Genomic DNA, 26502 nt, shown 5'->3' with positions numbered 1-26502 from the left:
CATTATTTTCATACTCTTATTTTCCTCAATAGTTTTGATGATTTTCTCATCTTTGTATTTTCTTAGGTCTTTTCTGATTTCTCTTGATACTTCCTTGTTCATTTTATTTATATCGTCGTTACTAGAGTTTTCGTCGCTTTTCAGTATTCTTCTTTGTTCCATTTTTTTCTGTGTTTCCAGACTAATTTTTTCTTCCTTCACGCTTTTTGGGCAGCATTTCTTTTGAGCTTCTGTTATTGCTTCTACTATTATGTCATTTAGGATGTTAATATCATTTGTTGATGATTTTTCTTGAAGGAATTTACCGATATGATCTTCAAAATTTTGTTCGTTGTTTGGATGTGTCCATATGTTTATTTGCTTCTTTTTTATCATATTGTGTCGTTCATAGTTGGTATTTAACACAATGGTGGCTCTCACCATACGATGGTCGCTTGATTTCGCAAATTTACGTACGTAATTTACATATCGTGATACTCGCGAATCGAAAACATGACAATACTATTTATTCTTGAGCTACGGGTAATTACAACTGTTTACAAATAATGTACCTTTTCTGTATCAAAATAAATTAAACTATCGCATTCTGCCCATACCTTTTGGAGCGCAACGTTGCCGGATGTATTTGCTTTTCTGTGGACACTAATCAAATGGATTAAATTTAATATATATATTTTTTTGAAAACGGTTGACTTTATAAAAAAGTGTTAAAAGACTTTTTTGTTTTAAATGCTACACTCAGCCCATACCTTTAAGGAACGCACTATTTCCCGGGACACCCTGTATTTAGATGTATTTTTTTAGTTTTTGTATTTTTATAAATTAATAACACCAGTCTATTGCCTAACGTAATTTAGTATAAAAAAATCAAGTAAAACATTAATAACTAACACATAAACGTATCTTAACATTAACACAAAAAACATTTTTTTACTATATCCAAAAATATTCAAGACTAGATTCGTTTACAGTTTTATGATCCTGAATAATGTATAAAAACTATTGTACAGTTGTATAAAATTTAATGTATAAAAACTATTGTACAGAAATAAACAGTAATATCTCTTGTAAAATCAAACTAAAAGGTGTTTATCGGTATTTCTCCATAATCAATAAAATCGAGATGTTTATTTGTTAGTAAGGGAACGACTTGAAAATCGAAAAATTACTGGGCACTATTTTTTAACTGAAATATCTGGGGTATGTCGATAGAAAGGGCGTATTATCTCGTGGTTATCGAAACTTTTATTGCGTCATGACATTTTAGCAAAAAAAGGAACTTTTTTCATTAATTTTAATATTGTGAAAAAACTACGCATTCTAGATAAAAACATTCAACAGACGACTTTCTTGAAAATATTTTCTCTTTAAAATGAAATTTTCTAAATTAAACAATGTTTATAAACAAAAAAGGTATTGCAAATTAAACCCGAAAGTAAGTATGTTTTTCAACTGTTTATAATTATTAAAATAAGCAATAAAAACGTTTAAAACACATTTCATAATGTGAGTTTTTATGTAGTTACTACATTTGCCGAAAGATGAGCAAAATCAGTCAAGTAGTTTTTAAACAATTAGGTATATTTGTTTATCCCAGTTGAGAGAACAAAGGTCAGTTTCAAATGGCTGTACGGGTGCTTTGCCAATACTTAGAATGTTATTTTTGTTTGCTTATCTTTATAAGATCTCAAATTTTCATGTTTTTTAAACTATAATAATTTTTAATTGTATACTTACAAATAATTGAAACAGAATGAAGTACCATTATCATTATAGGCAATATCCCTAACTTATGCCGCGCCGTATATTATTAAATATCCCTTGTTTAAAGAGAAAATAATGAACTATTAAGAGATTTACGTGGTGTGCTAGACCCCAAAAATTGTGAAAAACTTATAAATCAACTTTTTGAAACTAACTAAATTGTACAAAAATGTTAAATTTGTTATTTGTATATTGTTACTGTTCCTCCTCCGATATGATTGATGCGGATAATTGAATTTAAAGAACCTTAATGTTTGGCTTTTTGGAGTTTACCACAAAAATTAACGAGTTCTCGTCTGCATATTTGTTCTATAACAACCAATATGGTTATTTAGTAGAAACAGTTAACTCTTTACAGGAAACTTTATCGTTTTCTTTTTCAAATTATGGCATGCTTTAACTCTACCAAACGACCCGTTATTCTTGACTATCCCCAAGGTATGTAGGGCATAAATTCTATACATATGTTGGGTGAAAAACCAAAGTTACTACGCTAAATAGGTCTCCACTACTCGGTTTACATTTGATGGAAGGTGACCGTGACGGTTGGTGGTAAAAAGTTTATTAAATGGGAACATGCATGGCCATAAATTAAAATAATATATTCGAAACATTCTACTGTTGCTCTGTTAAAAAAAAAACACAAAGAAAATAATTGTTAACATAATGTAAACGAAAGGATATCTCCTCCACAAAACATGAAACTATAATTGAGATAATTTTCAGATTAGAGCAGAATTATATTTGCAAGGTCAGTTCTGGTAAGTATATGTTTCCATATATTTTTATCTTGGATCATACCAAAATGTAAACGAAACCTTAAACTAATATAAACGAAAGGACATCTTTACAAAACACAAAATTATTGTTGAAATATTTTTAAAATTAGATCAGAAATCTATTTACAAGGTCAGTTTCGGTAAGTATTTTTTTGACGTGACAACGTCTTAAATTAGGTTGTGGCTCGGAGTCATTTAAGAAAAAGTGTAACGCCCGCTCACGTCTGTTACAGTGAGTCGCCGAACGAGAGAGAGGCCCGCCGGACCGGCGAATGCCTTGCGTCTCTCTCCCACTCAAACATGATCGGTCCGCTGCGCGCGGCATTAGAGAATTAGGCGCGTTGAATCGCTAAAGTTGAAAATCGTTGAAAGTATCGTCAGCTGTGTCTGTAGTGAAAATGTGGAGTGCTTAGATTCGTCATTTACAACAACTACAACAATAAAGGTAAATAATTGTACACTAATATTTCATTATCGTAAACTATGATTGATTGATTAATTCTTAGATTGACACAAAAGTTGAGAAACTGAGTTTATAGGTTATGTCATACTATTGACAAATGTTGATAGTGTTAAATTATTAGTTTAAATCACTCTGCAATCAATCGTAATTCAGTCGATTGAGAAGAAACAGCGCGTATTGCTAGTCAAACATTTAAAATAACAAATTATAACTTCTAACCTGTCAAAACAGGGCGACCAAACAAACGAACTAAACCGACCAATCACCACGCGCGGAGTTAGAATTTAACTGTGTTTAGCAAGAATTTCAAATTCCAATTTTAGTAAATGTTTTAATTTTCAACTTTACCATTTACATTTACAAATTTTAATTAATTTCAAATTTATTTAGCAAAAATTTGAACCTTCGATCTGAATAAGTGTTTTGATTTTCAAATTGATTCTTTAAAATTAAAAATATTAAAATATATATAATCAGACGTGAACGTCACATAACATTATCTGTACTTATTATTATTTAATATGTAGGCAAATACATGTGACCATACTTGGTAGACACAATTGGAAATAGTAATTTTTACAACTGAAAAAAATAAATATATAAAATACTGGTAGCAAACAATAACTTCAATGATCGATATCTCCGCAACTAATTGATATATCGAAAAAATTTTCAAATAAATTTTGTAGAAAATAATAAGATCAATAATATAATATAAAATAAATAATATATAAAATAATATATAAAAATATAATATATAAAATATAAATAATATATAAAATACCTAATAAATCGGTAATGCAATTCTTATTTTCATTCAATTCCTTGTTCCTATTGTGCAATTTAATAATATTCATATCAATAAATATTCTTAAAACGACTTTACAGGCAACCGATTTTTTTTTCCATATATTTCTTTCTTGGATCATACCGATAAATCCATTTTTAGACATGTATTAAAACAAGTCTTTTACTTCCTATTTTTGGCTTCTCTTTTGACTTCTGAATGGAGGAGGAGAATGAATAGGGTCACAGAAGTAAGTCAGAGATATGGACTTTCATTAAACATTAAGAAAACGAGACCAAGAAGATCAAAAACCGAAAAACTACTGTAAAAACAGAAATGGAGATACTTTGTGCAATAGCTATATAGAAAGATAATCCTAGACAACAGCATAAGGTAATGTATAGAACTCACCTGCAATAGAGGTGGAGATATGTCCTAAGCATGGAGGAGGCAGGTTTATGAAGATAAAACAGATAATTCTGGGAATAAGAGATAACAATACAACATTGCTGTAACATATTTAGCACCACGCTGTAATTATTGGTTATTCACTCCCTGGGACCTATTAAGTGAAATGCCTTTTTTTCTATAAATCTATTTTTTGAATGTTTATTATTATATTTTAAAACACACTTTTTTAGCTTTGTCTTTTGTGATGGTGACGCGGTCCCAGGTTGTAATTTTACATTGTGGGACGAAATGTCCACCAGTGCTCACGAATTTCATTATTTCTTTTGTTGCAGATTTTAAACAATAATGGCAACAAGCGTCGTACAGAAGAAGAATTGGTTCGGAAGTTGGACAATTTGTCTGATGTTGAAGCAGCAGACTATTCCAATGACGACTCCATTGCAGATAGAGATTACGCATGTGAATAAAGCTCTGATTCAAGTGAGGATGAATTAGCTGTATCTGATGTCGAGGACGAAGCTGTTGAAGTTGTTCCTCTTGCCGATATTATACCTCAGACTAGACAGATTGAAATTTAATTTTCTTACATCGCACACCGTACACCGGTGTACCCGGTGATATAATCCAGAAACTTCGTGGAGCACCTCTTATAAGTTACCTTGAACACTGTATAGCCAAGAAGAAACCAATAGATCTGCTGCACAGAAAAACACTGCTAATGAAGCTGCCCCAGCAGGTAGCCGAACTCCAAGACTAAATAAATGGGCTAACACTGATCGTAACAAGATGCGCAAATTTTTGGGTATCGTCTTGTGTTTAGGACATTTATGAAAATGGAATTTCAAAAATAATGAGCCGTAATAGATTTGAGATGTTACTTTCGATGTTTCATCTATTAAACAATGAGCAACCAATTATTCTGGAAAAAAGGCTCCACACATTTTTTAAATTTGTAAACGTACTAGAAAAGATATTCAAAAAAGGCCACACCTAACGATTTATCAAACTGCATGCAGTACTGCATCGGTTAAAACTGCCGCAGTAACGATAAATCGTCACGTGGGTAAGCAAATTGGAGTATACGTAGTATACGTAGTAGTGGTGTCGTAACGATCGTGTTTGAACGCAAATTGTAACATGTGTAGAGTCTTGACTACGGCAGTATTCTTGTTGATAGCCAGTAATTGGGACATTAATCATGGACATTAAACAAAAAAAATTCTGGGAAGAGTTTATTGAAATATATAGACAAAACAGCTGTCTATGGAATGTAAAATCAAAAGACTATGCAAATAAAATAAAGAGAAACTCAAGTTAGGATATTTTACTTAAGAAATTTCAGCAACTGTTTCCAGAAGGGACAAAAGATGTTATTAAAAAGAAAATAAATAATATAAGAACATCTTTTAGGAGTGAACTGAAGAAGGTAAGATCTATAAGGGCGGCAACTTTTCTTTTTGAAAATCTTGATGACATATTCCTCACTCTTTTAATAACAACACCACAAATGCGATAAATGTGAACTACTGTAGTACGATATGTGTTGCATCGTATGTACAGAAAATGACAGTACTGCAAACCTTACGATTTTCTCTACGACTTGCAGTATAAATAAGCAATACAATAAATCATTTCGTGTGTAGGGCGTTAAAGAGTCGTATAATCCCCAAGAACAAATTTTTATTGAAGAAAGCGATGTACCATTTCGAGGACGTATTTATTTCGAATAGTACATTCCCAATAAAAGACATAAGTATGGGATAAAGGTTTTCAAACTCTGTAGTGCTGGAGGCTACACATGGTCGTTTAAAGTCTACACAGGCAAAAAAGAACAGACGATATATCATTACCGAAAAAATTGTCACGACACTGATAGAGGCACTTTTTGATACAGATAGAACTTTAACTGTACCGTTAACTGGTACACTAGTGTTTCGCTGTCTAATAGTCTAATTCAACGGCAAACACATTTAGTAAGAACCCTAAGGACAAACAAAAAATATAATCCCGCAGTTGTGGTAAAAGCTAAATTGCGAAAGGGTGAAGTCGTGGCTCAACAAAACTACAAATGGAAAGATAAAAGAGATGTCCTTAACCCTTAACTACCATGGCCAAAAATAGTAACATTCGTACCATGGCAGGGTCAAGTTTGACCCCCCATTGTTTTTTGTATCAAAAAATATTCTTTTTTTAACTTGTTTTTTTTTAAATTATTTTGTTTACAGCTACTTTTACATTTATATAAAAATAAACGAATTTGGTTAATTAGATATAACTTTATTTAAAAAGAACTTTTGTATTCAGTCAAATTAACATAGCTATGCACTTTCTCGAATTATAAGAAAAATAATAAAATGTGCAGTTTTTTTATATCCAATGGTGAAATCTAGGTATCATAGCTCCTACCTAAAATAAAAAAAATCTATTTAGATTTCGTATATCAAAAATGACAAGCATGATTTTACCTTAATTTTCAACACAGCTTATGCATAACGTCTGTATGCGGGAATGATTTTTGCAAATAAAATCTCGACATTTATCGCACCATGAGCTTTCTTTCTTTTGGTTTTTGGAATATGGACATATTTTACACATTCCCCTCTTTTTTCGTCGTTGTGGCTCTGGATTTGATTTGCGGCAGGCATTGGTTCCTGAAGTCCGGAAACTTTAAAAATGGCACTACGAATTTCTCTCGGTAAACAAGTTTGCTGAGCTCTACGAGTTAAATGGGCCTTAATAAGTTCTTGACCTAAAGTGGTTAGAAACAATCTTCTTTCCATTATTTGATTTTGCTGAACTCCATTAAAAATTACATTAGCATTTAATCCTGCAATGTCCAAAATGCGAAACCATATTACTTGAGGCCATCTACGAATTCTTCTGCCAGTTTTATAGCATGTACATTTCTTATCCAATGATCCACCCCTCCTTTTGTCTCGTTGTAAAAATTTATAATCTCTGGCTTTCCATTAACCATTGTATTGGAATGATGCATAGTTGACACTAACAACACTGCACGATTTTTCTTAGGAACAAAAGATACAAGGCTCTCGCTTCCTGTAAAACCAAATAAGGCAGAAGGTGGCCTGTTTTTTTGGGGTTGAAATTCAGCAGGAACCTCTCTTTTATTTCTTTTTAGAGTTCCAACATATGAAATTGTATGGCTTCTCAGTTCTTTTATGAGCTCAATGGACGAAAACCAATTATCTGCTGTTATGTTTCTATTTGTACCAGAAATTGGTGGAATAAGTGTCAAAACATTTAGAGTGGGGATGGATAACTTGTTTGGATTTGCTCTGCGTGTATCTTTTCCAGTATATATAAAACCATTTAGCAAATAATGTGTCTTAGAGTCTACTAAACACTGCATTTTCAGACCGTATTTGTCTGGCTTATTTTTGAGATACATCCTGAATTGGCACCTTCCTCTAAATGCAATAAGCATTTCATCTATTGTGAGATATTCACCACAGCTATAATTGGACTGGCAATTAATTATAAACATATTAAAAATATTGGATATAGCTGCCAGTTTATCTCCGTGCGCAATACGTTCTTGTCTAGTAGTTGGGTCGTCAAAACAAAGGCTTCCAAGCAAAAAATAAAATCGGTTTAGTGACATGGTTGCTCGAAATATATCACGGCCAGTACCATTCGTAGCAAATAAAGACCTTAAATCTTCATTATTGGATTTAAATACCCCAGCTAAATATAATAAGCCTAAGAAGGCCTTTAATTCAATTATGTCAAGAGGATTGGTATATTGACACGATAAATTGTGTAAATTATATTTAGAAGCCATATTAGTTATTCGTTCATTGGTTTTCTCAAGAATTTCTTGCAATATATCGTGGCTAATAATACATTCCCAAGCATCAACTGGTTTCTCTGGCATACTAGCTCGAGCTTTTCCAATAACACCAGGTAAATGACTAATTAAATTATGCTTACGTGTACGAGAAAGGGTGGGAGAAGTTTTAGACCACGTGTACCTATTTTTGCCATAAAACACATCCCTTGAGTCAGCTATATCACTTTCTTCACCCAAATATTCACTACCAGTTTCGGAATTATTAATTTGCCAATTTTTTTAGTCATCATCGTCCCATTCCTCTTCACTGACTGTTTCGTGATCACTATGTTCACTAGCCTGGTCTAAAAACTCACTGTCACTGTCCATTGTCCATAATTTTTTGTCCCTCCTCTTCAAGTTCTTTCTGTGTCAGAGGACGTTTATTGCGACTACACCCCGCCATTTCAAATTACTCGTTAATTGCACTAGAAACACTTATACCATAAGCGGGTCAAAATTGACCCTATGCGTGCCTAACTCTGCAGTAGTAACAGATAAACTAACGGAATTTTCGTAGATCGATAAATCACCTACCGGTCGAAGATTAGCAGAAAGTGCGCAATGCTCAATCTATGTTTCGGTAGCGAAACTTGGCATTAAAAACGCGGGGGGTCAATTTTGACCCCGCCATGGTACTTAAGGGTTAAGCTCAGTACCAAATATGACAACTCTATGGCGTAAATCGTATAAGACAAGAAGTTGATAAACCAGCGATGGTTGTAGATTACAACAAGGAAAAGCTTTTGTCGACACTTTTGACCAGATGGCATCTTATGCGCCATACGTGAGAAGAACCGTCAAGTGATACACGCGACATGTTTTTTATTTTGTAACTTCAACAGCTATGGTAACCGCTCTGCATCTGTATAACAAAATTAACAACAAAAAATTGGGTATAATAGAATATCAAAGAAAATATCGCCGAGGTTTTGGTTTATTAACATTTAAATCCAAAGACTATCACGGCCTTCCACGAGATAAAACGCTTCCTGAAAGAATATGAGTGACAAAAGAGTTACCAGAAAAAGGTGCAGCCCATGCTACAAGACGTCACAGCGACAAAATCCATTTTATGCTCGTAAAAATTCGAAAAAAATTAATATATATTGCGATACGTGTAACGTGCCAATGTGTTCGAATTAGTGCGATAGCAAAAAGTGACCACCGATAGGAACAAGTAAAAAATCTATTTATTAAAATTCTAGTTATTAAAATAAACGGTAAAGTGACAGTGGCGTAACAAATTCTGCTTTCTACAATGAACAATTCACACACACGGAACACAAACAAACAGTGTCTATTGAAGTATCAGCAGAAATTGCAAGTAAGCGGCAGGTCCACTATTAAGAAACATCCAGAAACATGTACTCAACTCCCCAACAATATTCGCCACTAGAATACACATCCGAACATGCACCAAACAACATATTTTTATATAAGGTTCTTGAACTCCTAAGTGGAGCATAGAGCTTCAGTGAAAACGCGCCACCGGGTTCTATTTTGCGCTAAGGCCTTCACCTCATTCCAAGACTTTCCTTGGCCTCTTATCTCGTCCATGATGGATCTTCTCCAAGTTTGTACTGGGCGACCTCTTTTTCTTTTCCCTTGGGGATTCCACTCCCGGGCAGTCTTTGCGATACTGGAACTATTTTTTCGGAGTGTGTGACCGATCCAACCCCACTTTCTGGACTTAATTTCATTTTGTACCCTCTTTTGTTCGGACAGGTGTAGCAGATCGTCGTTTCTGATGGTGTTAGGCCAGAATATACGAACAATTCTTCGTAGACATTTGTTAACAAAGACCTGCAGTTTGTCTTTGAGGGTGTTTGTCACTTTCCAGGTTTCACATCCGTAGAGTAGAACAGACATGACATTTGATCAGAATATTCGGATCTTTGTCCTTGTAGTATACTCGCCAGATCTCCAAACAGGGTTGAGCGTGTTGAAAGCTTGTTGGGCTTTTCGTATCCTCATACGAATATCGTCTTCTGTACCTCCGTTTTCTGTTATGACACTTCCAAGATAGGTAAAGTTTTCCACATTTTCAATCAGCATATTGTCGATAGTAAATAGCGTGTTGTTCCTTGCATTTATTCTCATGGACTTGGTTTTACTAATATTGATTTTCAAACCTATTTTATTGGCTTCAGTGAAAAGTGTTTTCAATTGGTAAGCCAGATCTAATAAGCCACATATTTACTACAACAAATTTACTACAACCCAGGCAACCTATCTACTGTATGGCAGACATCAAACACAAAGCTAAAACATTTAAAAAAACTCAAATATAGAGTCTAGCGAAAATGAGGAGCAAGAAACCCAAAATAAAAACTTATGGCAAGTAGTCAAAAAACGTAAATTTACAAAACAAAGTACCGATCCCAATTCTCCAAGCTCACCACCAATAAAAATATAAAATCGATATAGTGCATTATCAAACGCCGAGAGCCTTGAACAAACTGAAACATAAAAATAACAGAAAACACCAAATCCACCTCCAACATTTGTATTGGGCGTCAAATACTTTGAATATATGGTCGATAACTTTGCACAAAATGTCAAGGAAAAAACCTACTATACCAAAACTCTGCCAAACAACACTGTCAAGATTACAATATATACAATATTGTAAACTGATAAGAAATTTACGAGAAGAAAAAATCGTTCACCACACTTACCAAATAAAGCAAGAACGTGCCTACAGAGTGATAATAAGACATATCCATCACTCCATACCCACAACAGATATATCAAAGGAACTAGAAAAAGCCGGCCACAAAGTTCACAACAAAGAAAAAGCGGACGTCATTACTGGACATCTTCTTACAAACGTATTTCAAACAGAGTCAGCAGAGCCTGATGAAGAAGTGGAAGAACTAATTAGCACAGCATGTCAAATGTCCCTTCCGATTAAAAATTTCACTCCTATAAAAATCAGGAAAGAAATAAACAAATTCATCTCACCAATGGCCCCATGTCAGGATTTAATCTCGGCGCAATTACTAAAACAAATTCCTCGCAAGACCATTACTTTGCTAATAGTTCATACCAAATAGATATTTCTCTGTAAAAGTCAATGACAAACAATCCAATCTCTGCCCTATCAACTCTGGAGTCCCGCAGGGAAGTGTTCTAGGGCCGCTGCTTTTCTCACTCTACACAGCCGATATATTAGAGACTAATAATACCACAATCGCTTCCTTTGCTGACGGCATAGCAACACTGGATTCAAATGAAGATCCCATACAAGCCTCACAAAACCTACAACATCATCTGAACATATCATAGTAAACAAAACAAAATCAACTGAAATAACATTTACCAACCGCCACAACATATGCCCAACTTTAATAGAAAATATAAGAATACCAACAGTAACAGACGTTAAATACCTTGACCTCTATCTTGACCAACGTCTCACTTGGGAGAAACATATCCAGACTAAAAGAATACAGGTCAACGTAAAATTCTGGCAAATATATTGGTTCCTTGGACGTGAATCAAAACTTAAGATCCAAAACAAAATTCTTCTATACAAAGCCTACACCTATGGGGATGTGCAAAGACAACGTCGCTGAATATCATCCAAAGATTCCAGTCTAAAGTGCTAAGATCGATAGTGGTTGCACCATGGTACGTAAGTAATCAAACACTTACAAAATGAACGTACCATTCACCATAAAAATGAGCTAGTAAGGGAATTATTCAACAATGGTGCAGCCACAAGACGAGATAGAATCTGGCAGTAAGACCTACTTAAAAAATAAACCAAAATAGAATAAGGTGAGACATCATTGGATGTCTCTCCTTCACACCCAAAGCCAGCAAAACATTTATTTAATACTCTGTAATAATGTAGATTGTAAATCTTGAATTACGTTAAGATTACTTGTTTGTTCGTTTATTTCTATTAATATAAGGATAAAATTCAATTTAATTTTGTAATGCACTATGTAAAAACACACAATATTATCAGTTTTTTGTGCTGCCAAAAATCACAACCGATATATTCATTCTGTTCGGTCCACGTAAAAATTTTTTTTGTTTCCTAGGACCGCCGAATATATCACCATGTGTTAAACTAATATAAACAGTGCCCACGAATGGTCACAGTAACTTGAAGCAAGCAACATCAAATAATACTCAGGGGTGGGTACGCGCTGGAAACATTGAAAGTGCCCAGCGGTATGGCGCTAAATGTGTTAAATAAGCTTTTTATTATTGTTAAGCTAAGATTATTTTTACAACCTTGATTAAATAAGCCTTTAATACTGCCTGTAAAAGTTATTTAACAATTGCAGATTTAATTTCAATTTAAGATAAAAGGTTCTTAATATTATACTCCGCTTTATAACAAATACTCAAACACGAATTAGGGGTTACATGACGAAATCTGAATAAGGTGAAGGTATATTAAGATTAACTATTACAAGGTCAGCTACACAATATACTTAACACCCACATTCATTACGTAATGGCTAATAAACGATTATTGACAAGATCTCTATCGGCCAAAATCGACCTCTAAACCAATAATACTAATACATCGCCATTCTACACAAACCACTGATCAAGTTAAGGGCCAAGCCTAAGAAAATTGGTCAAAATTATGCAAACTTCCAATTTTGGCATTCTCGCTTATCTTCGCCCATATCCGTCGCTTTTAATAGTTTCAATGATTGTTTCTGTTATGTTCATAGACTTATATATATATATATATATATATATATATATATATATATATATATATATATATATATATATATATAAAGGTAACCTCACAATTTTAGAGAAATATCAGATATGCAGTTTGTTCATCTTTCATCTGTTTTTCTTTATTTCTCAATATTTCGATAATTATTTGTTAGCATCCTCAGGAGAAATTACAATATAATTATAATTTGGAATAAAAATAAAAAGACATAATTATAAATAATACAGTAGATCTATTAAACAATTGCAACTTGCTATGCAACAAAAAAAATGGTTTGACATATTTCAAGTCGGTAACTGAATTGTGTCTACAATTGTTTGTGAATAATTATGGGGTGGTTGAAATAACAGACGAATTGAGAAAAAATTTAGTTACTTTTGATGCTTGCATGCTGCCACCGTTCCAGCGAGAATTACAGCAGTATTGCTTAAGAACCCCCTATACAGGTAACATTTGGAGCAATGCTTACTTGGATGTGCACTGCGACTTAAATGACAACAATAATTATGGATGGGTACTGGTTGTGGGCTCGTGCGTGTTCAGACGGTATGAGGGCGATGAAATACCTAAACACGTGGGAGATGTATTCGTTTAAGAAGTAAATGACATTAAAGGTAGGTATTTTAATAAAAAACATTCGTTTTCGATACAAGTGTGTAAAAATATTTATAAATGTGTATCGAATGCAGTGTGTACAGCAATAAATTTTTCCTTTTTTTTTTAAACGACATATAAACTATTAGTGACAACTCGGATGATACTACCCATGAAGACGATGATGAGGATGACGTTCGTCAGGATGATCCGACATCTGAATCGGAAAATGATTATAGTGAGAGTGACAGTGATTATTATTGTTGTATTTTAATTTTCTTTTTTATTCTATTATAAGCATTATTTTGACTTGTCTTACTGTCACTACCTAAAATTATTATCCAGATTTAGCCATAAGGCTCACACTCCTCTTAGGGGAAAATTCACTCATCCCAGATACCTAGGGTATCAAAAATCAAAAGGATTGAGCTCTGGTGGGATTCTTTTCGTGTTATCGAGACCTAGGTGACTTGATATGCTAGATAGAGTATCTTCCAAAAATGTTCGTATACATCTGAACGTCGCGAGGAGTACAGCTTTCTGTATGACATAGAGATGTTCATTATTTCAAATTTTATTATTATTTCATTATTTTATCAAATTATTATCATTAATATTATCAAATAAATACACATAACTTATAGAGATACCTGTAATTTTTTATCATAGGCAACTTCGAAAATACAAAATAATATTTCATGAATAAAAAATGAGTTTAAAATTCACCGTATTAAACATTTTGGTATTAAAATTGGACAATCTTTTTGTTTTTACCTATAGAATAGTTGTATAAATTTTGGGTTCCGGAGTTGTCCCACTTGACATGGAATGCTTTAGTTTCGGTGCATGATTCTTACAAACGATTTACATAAGTATATATGAAGACTACAGGAAAAAAACCAGATATGTCAAAATTTCATAAAACCAAGAAAAACGCATATTTAACTTTGAAGACCATAATGTGTCGTACATTGAAACGTATAATAAAACTCGGGAGTCAAAATTGCTTCATAAAAACACATGAACGGCATTGCACTGTTTTTATTCAGAAAAATGTGTTACACTCTTTGAAATCCAGGAAATTCTTGTCAATCGTAATTTGTTTATTGAAAGAACCAGCTTAGTCATCTAAAACAGAAAATTGTCAATGCTTTCAATAATGAAAATAGGTTTCATTTTGATTAGTATTTCTATTGTGAATGATAGGTAATAATAAATACAGCAAAACCTGTCAATAACGGTCACTAAAAATGACAGAACTATTGGCCGATATAAAAAGGTGGCCGCTAATACCAGGTTTTGTAGTCCACAAATTTTGGTTTGGGGAACTTTGAAACTAGCCGGCTAGTACAAGTGGCCGGTTTTGACAGGTGGCCGTTAACACAGGTTTTACTGTAACATGGCTCGTTAAAGATCCCTACCTCTAGTTGGAACACCAGGGCATTCGTCAAAATTTTCCGTTGGTGGAAGCGTGCTCCGGGCGTCGGTGTTTAGTTTTAATCGCAGAAGTAGATCGACGCCGACGTTAAATAAAGAAAATAAAAAAGAGTAATTATAATAATAATAATTTACCTGTTACGACTTATTATAAGGTAAAACGGAGAAAAAGTCCACAGCTGCAGGACCACAGAATCTCATAAGGCTCATTAAATCGCTGTGCTTGGCTTTTGAAATTGCGAGGGGTCCTGAAACAACATACAGGGAATAATATTATAATTTTTTGTGATACCTAATACCTTACCTGAGTAGGCTGGTAATGGTAATTCAAATTCTCCATTCTTCAACTCCGTAGTTGTTAAGGTCATTCGTTTCTTCAAGATGCTTGAAAAGAATGGTCCATTGTAAGAAGATCGATGATTTATAACTCGACTGTTCTCTGATGTGGCAACAACCTCTTTCAAAACCTGAGTTTTGAAATTGCATTTTGGAACATACTTTTTGTCCAAAAATGATTTCCAGTCCACAACTATTTTTCGTGTTACTTTCACGACGATGAATGGAGACGGCTTTACGCGGGACCCCTTGATCATGTCTCTAAACTCTTTTGGTACTTCAAAAGGCATTTTTAGATTCCACAGTCCAACATTCTTGTCACACTCTAAGTATGAATGTCCATGGATGGGATATGTAATTTTTATTTCACGAAGCCCATGGATTTTGTTGTTTACGATATAATGTATGAATCGGAATATTGTGAATTTAATGTGTGAATAATGCGAACTTTTTATACCTGCCTGTTTATATTTTTACAAGAAACAAAACGAGTGTTTCTATTACGTTATGTTATATCAATGCATAAATGTCTTGTTGAACATTTAATCATTCAGAAAAATAATTATATTCGATATTCACAAATGTTTGTTCTTACAAAAAAACTTTCTATTATTGAAACACGCATTGTTTAATAATCATTTTTAAATCAATCCAACGCTATCTACCGTGAAACTTGTGACATATCTGGTTCTTTCACTGGACGCATGGACAAAGCTGGTTTTTTCCCAGTACCCTGAAACTTTGAGGTGTAATTACTCATGACAAGACTACTTTTTGCCCTGTACGATAGCTCTAAAATGTGCTTCTCCGCGTGTTCTATACCATAGAATAGAAATCTGAAATTTGAAAAAAATTGACATGTCTGGTTTTTTCCCTGTAGTCTTCATATGTAATAAAAAACGCTCGTGACATTTATTACAAATTTATAATATATATATATATATATATATATATATATATATATATATATATATATATATATATATATATACACTCATGTACAAAAATATCGAATATTTTGGAATTTCCAAATTTTTGTTTTTTCAAAATAAATTCTGGTCAAGCAAGTCGTTTATTGTAAAATAGAGTTTATTTTAACAATGTTTAATAAACAATTTTAAGTTTTTATGCGGAGAAAATTGTGAAAAAAAATAAATGTTTAATATTAGGTAAATAAGGTTACTTTACTCTAAACTTAAATGATAATTTAAATTGCTTAAACAACTGGTTTAAACTGAAAGAAGTGCATGATCAGTAACGAGTATTTTCCCCTTTAGCTCTTATTACTGCTTGCATCTTTCTCAGCATGCTTGCAAGTAAATTTTGGACATATCCTTGGGAAATTGCATTTCATTTATCCTGTGTAGCAAGCCGAAGCTTAGTATCGTAGCGTAGCTGTGTAGCGTATCGTATTTGGAACGGGATTTATTTGTCGTATGCTGCATTTTAGGTAATCCCACATGTGCTCTATTGGATTTAAATCCGGGATAGACGGTGGCCAATCCAATCTTTGAATTTGGACCTCATCAAGATAATTACTCACCGTGGTCGAGCATTATGATGCATTAACGTGAATCTTTCATATCCAATGTAACCAACATATGACAAAACATGATCTTGCAGGATGCTTTAAACGTAAGAATCACCAGTCATCTGTCCAATCACTTCCACAAGTGCGGTACGTACCTCCTAACTAATACCTTCCCAAAGAATTATGCCATCAACTCCAAAACTAACGGTCTGGGCGAGACTGCAGCTAGCGAATCGTACTCCAACTCTTCTGTAGACGTATTTTTGACTACCTGGCTTCCATAATAGGATTCTGGTGTTATCAATGAAAAGAACGTTTTTCCAGTTGTCGATATTCCACTAAATATGTGTTCTTGCAAATTCCAAACGACGAGCTTCATGATTTTGGAGAAGACTTCACATTAACTTGTCTAACATTTAATAGCTCATTTCTGAGGTGCATCGATGTCAATGAACGATTTCGTGTAGAATTAAGAACCAAAAACGGTCATCAATTCGGTTGTGCAACTAGGGCGTCGTTGACCAGGCCTTCGTACGAAATTTCCTGTTTCGCGGTACCTTTTTAGAGTATTTGAAACTATAGATTCAGTTCAGCTGAGACGTCGTGCGATTCCCTTTTTGTGCTTATCCTTCCTCGTACAAAATTACAATATGTGCTACTTGGACTTTATCGCAGTGCCGAATTGGTGATATACTTGTTTTAAACTTGGTTAAATCAAAACAGTATTTAAATAAACTTAATAAATTAAACTAAAAATAACCGAATTAGTATGATTTCTCCTTTACGTGAAGAAGGATTTTTATGATAAAATGTACGAATGACACTAACAACTGAATAAACGTCAAAATTAACATCAAAATATTTCAAACCAGTTGAGTACATCAGCCTACTATATGAGTATTATCAGTAATCTAAAATTATTTTGAATTAATAGTGACTACAAAAAAAATTGAAAAATTACAAAATATTCGATATTTTTGTCCATGAGTATATATATATATATATATATATATATATATATATATATATATATATATTGATGTTTTGTATGCCAACTCATAAGAGATAAGAGATAAGTTGCACTTTAAAAAAAATTTCCTAGTGGCAGTAATAAATTAGAAGGATAAAAATGATTTTAAATGTTAATGCAAAAGAAAGGGCAGAAAAGGCATAAATCACACCTTTCCGACCAAATTAAAGAAATAATAAAAGTGACAAATGCAAAAAAGTTCCAGTACCGGACAACATACCCAACAGAGCTCTGAAAAATCTACCGGCTAAGCGATAGTCCATATAACAAACATTATAAACAGCATACTTCGGCTGAGATACTTTCCAGACAGATGGAAAGAGGCACATGTCATCATGATAGCCAAGCCAGGAAAAAATGGCACGTTCCCACAAAATTACAGACCCATCAGCCTGCTCTCCTCGCTGAGCAAAATAGCAGAAAGGGTAATACTAAAAAGATTAAATGAAGAAACTCAAACCCTGGGAATCATACCAGAAGCTCAATTCGGGTTCAGAAGCGAACACTCATAGATTAACTGAATATATAACAAAAGGCTTCAACGATAAAATGTGTACAACAGCCGCCTTTCTCAACGTCAATAAAACCTTTGACAGAGCATGGTACCAGGGACTGCTATATAAAATAAACGAACAAGAGTACAGCGAGGCAATGACATGTCTCCTTGCGTCATACCTAGCGAACAGAAGGTTTAGAGTTCGGATAGGGGTAACCCTGTCCGAAGTCGGAACTCTGGAGGCGGGTGTGCCTCAGGGGGCTGTGTTGTCGTCGTACCTGTACACAATATACACCGAAAGAACCAGGAACCCTGCTAAGCCTCTATGCAGACGACACGGCCATAGCAGTCAGCAAAAGAAACCCGAACACTGCAGCAAACTCTCTACAGAGAGCACTAGACAGATTCCAAAGCTGGTGTATAATGTGGACAATCGCCCTAAACCCAGATAAGACAGAGGCTATCGTGTACAAACATCACAGAAGTACCTATACCAAAAAACGAAGTAACAATAGATGATACCCCCATTGAATGGGGAAACGAAGCAAAATATCTCGGAATAATACTTGACAAAAATCTAACATTCACCGAACATGTCAAGCAAATGGCTACAAAGCCAAAGCACTAAAACACTAGCTCTTCAGACTGATAGGTAGAAGAAGCAAATTACATTATAAAACAGAAATGAGAATAGTAAACAACGCTCACATACGCCTCCGCTGCTTGGGGACACACCTGCAAAAGCAACAGGAAAAAAATCCAAACGACACAAAACCAAATGATTAGGGAAGCAATAGATCTACCAAGGTATGTGCCCCTAAGAAATCTATACAGAGATTCTGGGCAGGAAAGAATATTAAGGAAAATGGATGAAAGAGCCTACAAAATATTTAACTGGCTAAGAAACCACCCAAGCAGACTGCTAAGAGAGCTAATAGACTACGACGAAAATATTAGAACGGTACACAGACGTTCTAAGCAATAAATAGCTGGATTCAGAGCAAACCAAGAATAGCCACACAGCCACACGAATTATTAGACAGTGAGCACCAAAAAAATGAGGCGGAGTTGCTGCAGCCAATCAAGAGATGGCTGGTTGGATGAGTTTGGATGGCTGTAGCAACTCAGTCTCAGTCTGGCGAGACTAAAATGATAGTATATAAGAACAATATACACCGAGGTGTGTGAGAGCAGTATACACTTGGGAATGCACACTCCATAGTTAAGTTAGATTAGTAGTAGTAGTTAAGATAAAAAAAAACAAAAAAAAATCGTGTCTTCTGCAAAACATCGAAAGTCATATGCTGATTGTCCAAAAACTTAATAAACCCAAATTAAAATGTATAAAAAGCCCGTCAGGCCTTTTATACCAGCCGTTAGGCATAGGCCCCTCAGGCAAATCGTATGCTGATCTAAACGCGAATTCCGAGCACCGAGGTCATGTGTGGCATACATGGGCTCAGTGGCCGGACCCTACTCGGATGCTCAGCCGGCGAGGAGAACAAAATTTATTTTGCCAAATCGGCGGCTGAGTGTAAGAGCACACACTCTTTTCGGGCAGAGAGTCATCAGCTCAGGCAGGTGGCTCTCTGTTCGAAACACACACTTTTTCTTTTAGGGACACCAGTCCCGATGTCAAGGTAGAGCAAATTCTATAGAGTCAGTAAAGTAAATAGGGAGAAAAGCCGATATGTGCTCTATCCCTACAGTTAGGTGGCTTAACCACAGTCAATAAAAACAGAGGGTGTCCAATTACCCAGGGCACCCCAAGTAATTTTCAGATCATAAGCCTCCTCACGTAAGTCACACGCTGATGGGTGGAGGAAAAGCCTGGGGTTCAGATAGGTACCACTTCAATAGCGAAGTGTGACTGGTTTGATCTTCGGACATGTGGATCCCACTTTACAATGGTATACACATGTTCCTTAGGGGCAGGGTTGATCACATGTGTGTGTGTGTGTGTGTGTGTGTGTGTGTGTGTGTGTGTTAAAGCAACTTGTACCACTTATGCCTTTTTTCAGATCAGTTAAAAATATAGTTTCTATATGTATGCAAAGTTTCATAAGCTAGAAAATCGTGGAAATTCACTAAAAAATTTTTAACAAATGTACGACTTATTCCTCATATAAACTGTTTGAATTATTAAGCCAATAAAACAAAGTATTTATTCTAGCTATAAGCATCGTATAGTTTTAATGGCATAAGGGATAGAATCGCCGATCGATCCTGAAAAATTTTCGCAACTTTTCCGAGGTATAATTTTTCTTTTGTCCCGACTTGCGGTTATGCCTTTGTTGCAGCTTCCTTATCATGAAAATTAACAAAATCCCAAGTGACATGAAAAATAAAATCACAGACACTGACCAGATTAATATTACATGTTTAGGTTTAATTAATACATTGAAGGCACCAGTAACCCTTATCCCAATTTTTTTTAAAATAGAATTAATATTCCTCTATCAATTCATAAAATAGCATAAGGAATAAAATCGTGGAAACAAACAAATTTTTTGTAATAAGGAAAATTCAATTTTCAGAAAAATCACCTTGGTTCAACTCCAAATTTTCTTTTTTTCTGCTTATCTCATATGTCATTTTCAGTACACAAAAAGGCACACGGTCTATATAGTCAATATTTTTAAGTTGCGTTCCTGGGACGACTTTATTAGAATATAGTCTTTTTAAACACATATCACCTGCTATGATTTTTCTGACGGGTATTATTAAGTTAAAGTTGATTTCATGTAATGGAATGAACAATCTTCTAATAAAGTCAGGAACGCAACTCAAAAAAAAAATTGGTCTACTTGGTTTAAAAATTAACACAGATAAAACGAAGGTAATGGTGGTTAGCAGAATACTGAATATACATTTGAGTATAAATGTGAGCGGCAATAGAATTCATCAAATCTCCAAGTTCAGATATCTCGGAAGCTAGATAACTGACGACCTTGACCCAGACACAGAGACCTCTGCTTAACAACAAGAGTCTTATTTTAACAGTACGGTACCGTTGTTTGAAATGCTACATTTACTCACTGCTGCTATATGTAGTGAAGACTTGGACGATAAAAGCTAACGGCATGAATCGCCTTGACACCTTCGAAGCATAGGTGTTTAGAAAAATCCTTAAAATTTCCTGACGGATCATATAACCAACTCGAAGTATTACGCCGAATAGAGAGAAAGAGAGGACTGCTACAAATAGTGAAGCGAAGGAAAGCAGCCTACCTGGGTCGCATATTTTGAATTTTAAATACCAATTTTTAAAGTTGATCATGGAGAGGAAATGGAATTAAAAAGATCCATCTGGAAATGACTCTTTTTCTCGTGCCTAAATAATATAAAGGAACGTGCAAACCTCGACACAAATGCACTTTTCAGGGCCGCACAAGTATGTCAGAATTGTCGCCAACATTCAGTAAATGAATAAGGCACCTTAAGAAGAAGATACTTCAAACTACTGGACGAGAAATAATGTACAATAATGTTGTTGACACAGTATTCCCTCCCCTCCCATTTCCAATGTCTAATTCGAATCATTCCGTAAAACCTTCTATGACTGTCTGTATATAATGTTTTTTGTTGACTTCAACTCCGTTGAAACTCAATTAGCAAAGCTGACAACGCGTAAGCATAAAGTCAAATTGATTGATTGAAAGGCAATACACATAAAGAACCAGTGTCTTTAGATTTAATTTATCGAAAGAATGGTGATTGCAAACTTAAGAGAATGCCTCTATTGATTTAAAAATTAGGCTACAATTCATAGAAAACGTGACTAATGAAAAGCGGATTTGTGCTAAAAAGCAGCATAAAAAATTATTAGAAAAAATAAACTCTGTTCTTTATGTTTTGTGAATAAAAACTACAACTAGCCTGTTTAAACTTCGCTAGATTCTGAACAGTACTATGTCGTCATTATATCTCAAAGAATTATTTGGTATGCAAATAACTTTATTTTTCTACATAATGACTTTGGAATATGGTGTTGATCACTATTGACGAAAACACACAACCTTGAACATTTTTTTCTCCTTATTTCTAGATCTGGAGTTGTTCCAGAATATACTTTAACTTTAGTTAAAGTTATACACATTTTTAGACTTATTCTTCTCAATTCTTTACTCACGAATATAATCGTCCTACTCCTATAATTTAACTACGTGTAGATACTCCCTTGTGAGATATATACATATTTCAAATCACGCGATACCGCCATAATTTTTACATTGAAGTACATTTTTAAAATTCGGGGGGCTTACATATCAAAAGGTAAAGATTAAAGAATTAGTTAATGCAGAAATGAAGCTATATGATATAAGATAAACGACCCAAGCAAGGAGCAAGGCAATGAATTCTGGTTATAATAAGTTGGAAAGTATAAATAAGAAAAATAATAGAAAGGAGGAAAAAGGGAGCTGATAGGTGAGCTTAAAAAGAGAAAATGCACAAACAAGATAATACTAGCGACCTGGAACATTAGAGGGTCGTTTATGGGGGAGCATTTAAAGAGCTACCCAATAAGATAAAGAAATACAACATATATGTTATGGCTTTACAAGAAACTAAACAAATGAGAAATGAAATAACGGAAGTTGAGGGCATGGCCCTATTTAAGAGTGGCGGGAAAGATATGATGCTGGAACAGGTTTCGCAGTTACACAAAATTTTATAAAATTATGTCCTTCCGCCCTATCTCAGACAGAATATGTGTAATATAAATAAAGAGAAAAAAAAGGAATATAAGTATAATTAACATACACACCCCATCCGAAGAAAAAGATGATGAAACAAAACACCTATTCCAAGAGCAACTGGCGGATCCATATGAGCATCTACCAGAAAGCATCTACCAGAACATGATATATAAATAGTAATCGGTGATAGCAATGCAAAAGTGGGGGAAGAGGCAAACCTGTAGACATAAATGATAATGGCCAAAGATTAATCAGTTTTGTAGTTAAGAAAGGATTCTCATCGGATCAATTTGAAATGAAAGGTCTTAGACTAGGAAATCCATTATTCACTGTACTTTTTAATTTGGTATTGGAAACAATAATCAGAAATAGCCAAGTTCATACTAACGGATTCATCTTTACTAATGAATATCAACATCTGGCCTTCGTGGATGATCTTGCTATTCTAACGAAAACAAGAAAATAATTAAGAAATGTTATAAAAAGATTAGAAAAGAAGGCAAAAGATTTTGACCTAGAAATAAACCAGGAAAAGTCAAAGTACATGATACTCGGAAATACAGAGCAAAAAGAAGAGGGACAGTTTACTTTCATATCTAATGAATTAAGAGAATATAATTTCGAGAGAGTAGTCCATTTTATATACTTGAAGGTTATTATAAACGAAAAAGGTCAGGAAGAATGGAAACTGAACTCCAGATTGGAAAAGGGAAATAAAAAGTTTGGAAGCCTAAGACCACTGATGAAATCCAAATACGTATCGAGGAAAATAAAGTTAAGGATATGTAAAACGGTAATAAGGCATAAATTGACATATGGTAATGAAGTATGGCCAATGAAAAAAACAAATACGTAGAAATTGAAAAGATGGAAATGGAAATTGAGATGCTCAGAGCTACATATATATGGAGGCAAAAAGACGGTGAAATATATGACGCGACGAACAAACAGGAAGATAGAGGAACTGTATAACCAACCAAGCATCAGTCGCTTCATAAAAGTACAGGGAGTGAGATGGGTGGGTGAAGAAAAATAGCAAAGTTAATTTAATAGGCAAGGAGCATGATTCGACAAAAAGCCACCTCACTTACAACATAGGAGTTTTGTAATATATAAGTATTATATTTATTGTATTTTAGACCTAGGCTTCCAAATCTGTTGAGTTTTGCAAATAAAAATAATATATAAAAATGCCTAATTTATAGTCATAAAGAAAAAAAAACTAAATGTGGAAGCACAAAATCTAAGTATATTATGGATAGTAGAAAACTATAAATTTTTAAAAACATTGGCCGTAAAAGCATCTGAAGTGAAAATTTCTGTGAGTTAAGAAGATCTAGCCTTAAGATCAATCTTGTAGAAGATATATTATGATGAAATTCTGCGCATAAGGAGGTCATTGTGCGTTTTATTCGTAGGTTACACCTACGATCTATTGGTTGTAGATGCGACTATTCCAAAATATAAATTGAAAGGAAATGTGAACTGGGAATTGTATCTGGCTTTGTAAAACATAATTAGTGTTGTTAGTAGGGTAATAAAAGAGGAGTTAGTTAAAGATCAGTGCGAAAAAGGTTATTGCAGGTTATGATGTACAAGAGTTGTGTTACGATATGCTGAACCTACAGCAGAACCTTAGGATGGCTGCGTCTGTTAAGCGCATTTAAGAGAGCAGGTGTGGTATTGTCCGTTCTAGAAGACTGATGTCGGCTGTTGACGAATTTAGGGCATATCCTTGGTCTCCATACCCTTGTATGATTGAAGACATGGTAAAGATTTTTGGGATCAAAAAGAAAACCGCAAGAATTCTTCTCAGTATGTGTAGTGGCTACCACACTGTGCTAACAGATGTGGTGGTTATGCTACCTGGTGTACCACAGATAAATCTGATAGCTGAGACAGACAGTAACAATTGCTGGAGACAAAAGGGAATAAAGAGATCAAAAACGTAAAAATGAACTAGCGGTGAATGAGTAGAAAGGAAGTGGACGGAAGAGATGGTGGATTGGTTTCGGTGTCTTATCAATAACATCTAAACTGGATTATCCATGAGCAGGGAAAGATAGACTATGCTCTAACTAAGGTGTTCATTAGGTAAGGCTGTTTCTACTTTTACCGGAAACAGATTGGCAAAGAGAAGACTGACGTCGTTATATATTGTGCATATACTCTCTATGTGACATTGTCGTAATAGGGAATGACCTGAGTGTGAGGTGACCTAAGGTAAGATGATCACAATGAAGATCCTGGTTAAATTGTTGTTTCATAGCTAGGAAAATCGGAAACATCTGAGTGAATATTCGAGAGAGATGAAAAGGAAAAAACATTAGAGATAGAGATAGTGAAAGAACTATAATGGTTATAAAGAAAAGTGAAGTAAAGTAGACGCCTTGAGACAAGCCACTTGACTGCATCATACTAAAAGAGAGGAAGAGAAGGTTACATACAAGGTAGCAAAGAGGGAAGCAAAGGACGCTGTAGCTACTACTGATAGGAAAACATCGTCTGCAAAACTGTTTGAATATTTGGAAACAGCCGAGATGCTAAAAAATTTATATAGCATTGCTGAATTAAGGGATAAGTTATCAAAAGAATTGACTAACGTTGAAGAGTGCTAAGACCCGAGGTTTAAATAAAGCAACGATGGTATGAGTACTTAAGAAAGTTGCAGAATGAAGAACACCAGACGAGAGACAGGATGCGGGATCCCAAATAACAATGTAATGCCGTGGATACCAAGAGATGAGTTGTTGAGGCTTTAAATAGGATGAAGAATGGTAAGGCAGTAGGACCTGATGGAATATCTGTGGAGGTTTGGAGGAGAGGAAGGGGTTGATGTAATATGGCAAATGATGAGTAGGATATATGATGTAGAATGGATGCCCAATGCATGGAGGGAGAGCGTAATGGTACCATTATATAAAGATAAAGGGACATTCAGTACTGTAAGAACTATAAAGGGGTAAAGTTATTGTTGCACACAATCAAAATTTGGGAGAGAACTGTAGAGCGATGGATAAGGAAAGAGACATCGATTGGAGAAGAACAGTTTGGAGGACAACGGATGCCTTGTTTGCTTTGAGATAGTTGATGGAGAAAGACGGTGAGAAGAGAAGACCACATTTGGTATTTATAGATCTTGAGAAGGCATACGATAGAGTTCCTAGACAAGATCTATGGAGATGTATGAGAGAGAAATGGGTTTCTGAGAAGTACGTAAGGCTCGTGAAGGATACATATTAGGGAGCATACACCAAAGTAAAGACTTGTGTAGAATTGACTAAAAGTTTTCCAGTGACAGTTGGTTTGCTTCAAGTCTCCTCACTAAGTCCCTGGACTAGAACACAGGGTGTTTTAAGAAGGTTTAAAAAAGGTTTAAGAACAAAGACTGCAATGGTTTGGTCACGACAGCCGTATAAATATGAACGATAAGACTGTCAGAAATTTAGGGAAAGAGAGGTAGAGGAATACTGAGGAGAAGATGGAGGACTATGTGGCAAAAGATTTCAGAGAGAAAGATTTAAATGAAGACGACAGGATGAACAGAAATGAGTGGCGAAAAAGACTAAGGAACAGCGACACCTGAAAAGGGAAAAGCTAAAAAAGA

General features: G+C 34.6%; 1 protein-coding gene across 1 annotated transcript in view; it reads right to left on the bottom strand.

Moving 5' to 3' along the window:
- The window catches only part of LOC140452304 (fatty acyl-CoA hydrolase precursor, medium chain), a 58117-nt gene that overhangs the window by 30602 nt on the left and 1013 nt on the right, over window positions 1-26502 (bottom strand). The window lies entirely within an intron of this gene.

The sequence above is a fragment of the Diabrotica undecimpunctata genome, chromosome 10 (genome assembly GCF_040954645.1).
Source record: "Diabrotica undecimpunctata isolate CICGRU chromosome 10, icDiaUnde3, whole genome shotgun sequence".
NCBI classification, from domain to species: domain Eukaryota; kingdom Metazoa; phylum Arthropoda; class Insecta; order Coleoptera; family Chrysomelidae; genus Diabrotica; species Diabrotica undecimpunctata.
The sequence above is the reverse complement of the archived record's forward strand: the minus strand, read 5'-3'. Positions and strand labels throughout refer to the sequence as shown.